This window comes from Equus asinus, chromosome 13, assembly GCF_041296235.1.
Source record: "Equus asinus isolate D_3611 breed Donkey chromosome 13, EquAss-T2T_v2, whole genome shotgun sequence".
In the NCBI taxonomy this organism is placed as follows: domain Eukaryota; kingdom Metazoa; phylum Chordata; class Mammalia; order Perissodactyla; family Equidae; genus Equus; species Equus asinus.
In genome coordinates, this window is record NC_091802.1 from 45,284,491 (window position 1) to 45,287,798 (window position 3,308).

Below are 3,308 nucleotides of genomic sequence, written 5' to 3' on the forward strand. Positions count from 1 at the left end.
TTGGAAAGTAATTGGGTATAAATTATGAAGCAGTGTCTCAAAAACTGCTATCTGTGAATGCTGGCCCATGGGATATTAAATGGTATGTTATAAAGAAAAAAAAGAGTTCTGTGGTTAAATTTGGAAAACACTGAAGTAGAAAACAAGCAAATTTCTCTACTTCCAGACTATTAGAGACTTTGTATGTTTAAGAGTTTGATATAGTTGATATATAGCAGACCCTGATTCTTCTAGATCACAGAACTCTTTTTATTTTTTGTCTTATTTTGATAATTTTAGAAATGATAAATTATGAGATATTTCAAACACATGGAAAAGTGTAGAAAATAGTAGATTTAGCACATTTTAACAGTTTCTTACATTGTATTTGGACCTTTGTTTATTTTTAAAAGAAATTAAAATATTTAGTTATGGTTGAAGCCCCCATCACCATTCTCAATCCTATTATCTTCACTTTCTCGCTCATTTTCCAAGGCTAACTTCAAGATGGTACAGAAACCTTTGTATCACACATATTAATTTTCCTGTGACTTCACAAGACAATTTGGAGACACTATGTTGAAGAATAAAATTGAAAAATTGTTTGCTGCTAATATGATAAAATAGAATCTATTTATGTATATTACCCTTGTACCCTGTGGCTTTGCTAAATTTTCTTATTAGCCCTGGTATTTTGTAGATTCTTTAGAATTTTTTATGTAAATAATTATGTAATCTGGAGATAGACACAGTTTTACTTCTTTCTTCCAATTCCCTATGCCTTTTATTTCTTTTTCTTATTCTTATTTTATTGGCTAGCACCTCCATTCTAACGTTAAATAGGAGTGTTGAGAATGAGCATCTTACTTTCTTCTGATCTTAGGGATAAAACATTCAGGTTTTTACCATTAGGTAGGTTAGATGTAGGTTTTTTTAATTAAAGGCCCAGTTTGAGGAATTTCCCTTACTCTTTCCAATTTACTGCAACATTTATTATAAATGGTTGTTGAATTTAGTAAAATTCTTTTCCTATCTTTTACGATAATCATATTATTTTTCTCCATTATTCTGTTGATATGGTGAATTATAATGATTGTCAAATGTTAAACCAATCTCGTAGTACCTGGAGAAACTTCACTTGGGCATGGTATTGCCCTTTTCACATATTGCTGGATTCAAGTTGACAATGTTTTGCTAAATTTTTGTGTTTATGTTCATGAGAGATAGTGGTCTATAGTTTTCCTGTGATGCCTTTGTCTAAGTTTTGGTTTCAGGGTAATATTGGCCTCAAAATGAGTTAGAAGTGTTACCTCCTTATTTATTTTCTGAAAAAGTTTGTGTAAGTTTGGAAATTTTTTTTTCCCTTAACTATTTGGTAGAATTCAACAGTAAGACCATTTGGGCGTGGAATTTTCTCTGTGGAAAGGTTTTTAATTATGAAATCACTTTACCAGATATAGGACTATTCATGTTTTCTATGCCATCTTGTCAGTTTTGGTAACCTGTATTTTTCAAGAATTTTTCTATTTCATCTAATTTGTCACATTTGTTGGCATAAATTTGTTCATAATATTCTCTTATTATCTTGTTTATGTTTGTACAGTCTATTGTGATTACCCTCTTATATTCCTGAGATTGGCAGTTTCTGTTTTCTCTTTTTTTCCTTGACCAGTCCTTCTTGGGCTTCATCAATTCTGTTAATCTTCTCAAAGAACCAATTTTTGGCTTTGATAATTTTCTCTATATTTTATCTGTTTTGTATTTTGTTGATTTCTGCTTTTATCTTTGTTATTTCTTTCCTTTTACTGACCTTGGATCTACTTCACTCTTTTTCTAGCTTCTTAAGGCGGAAACTTTGGTGTCTCTTCTTTTCTAATATAACCATGCAGACCTGTAAACTTCTTGCCAAACACTACCTTAGCTGCATCCAATAAATGTTATGTTTTATTTTAATTATAATTTATTTTGAGATATGTTTTAATGTCCTTTGTGCTTTCATCTCTGATCCATGGACTATTTGGAAGTGTGTCATTTAATTTCTAAATATTTGGAGTTTTCTTAGTTTTTTTTAATTGTGACTTGTAATTTAATTACGTTATGGTCAGAGAAAAGATGCTTTATGATTTCAGTGTTTTTCAATTTCTTGGTATTTGTTTTATGGCCCAGTATATGGTCTATTTTGGTAAATGTACTCTGTGCAGTTGAAAATGTGTATTCTGCAGTTGAAGAGTATAGTATGTTATAAATATGAATTAGGTAAAGGTGGTTGATAGCTTCCTCAATCATCTGTTTGTACTGACTTTTTTTTTAGTTATTCTATCAATTGTTGAGAGAGAGGTACTAAAATTTCTATTATGATTGTTATATTTTCTATTTCTTCCTTAAATTTTGTCAATTTTGTTTTATGTATTTCTAGACTCTCTTATTCAGTGCATCTGCATTTGTGATGGTTATGTCTTCCTGATGAATTGACTGGCAGAGAATACTGAATTTATCATTTTGGAAAAAAAAAATCACTTCCTCCTCAGAGTACAAGCTGAAAATTGATTCCCCATTCTGTGGCTACATGACACTTTGTTTGCCACATGTCAAATATTGCCTTCTAACTGTTTCCTCAGTATCAGTGGGTAATACTTCATGTCCAGTATCATATGGGCTATACTATGTTAAATGTTCCTGTACTTTATAGCCATATTCCCTGTAAAATGATAAAAAGAACGTATTTCTGTTTCTGATAGAATAACTTAAAGCGTGCATCTGAATACACATCAAAAAGCCTCTCCTTTTCACGCTGAAATTGACTATAACAATATGAAGATATAGGAAGATTTTTCATAATTGAAAATTATTACTATTTCCCATTCTCATGGCTTTTGTCATTTCTATTTTTTCCTAGGAAATAGGATTGATGACAGCAATCTAGACACCTTCCTAGGAAACATGAGGATGGAGATGTCAGGTAAAGAATTTTGTGAGATTCTGAAGGACCTGTCAATTAAAGGTGACATATACATAGACATGGCCCACATAGTTCTGTCTTCTGAGAAGTCCTTTTATAAATGAAAACTTCTTAGATATGAAATTCATATAGAAAGAACCATGGCAAATGATAAAAAGTAATTAAAAAAAATTAGCTTAAATGTCATGCTTTAGGTTGCCATCCTTGGGAATAAATTTTATGGTTTCCAAGAGCTTCATTTGGGTAGTACAGAAGAAACAAGGATATGTATTGGCTATTTTAGTGCTTTTGATCTAAATTTATATTTATAGGAATACTTTGGCATCCCTTCCTCTATCACTGATTCAACAGGCATTTTTAAGGTCCCCCT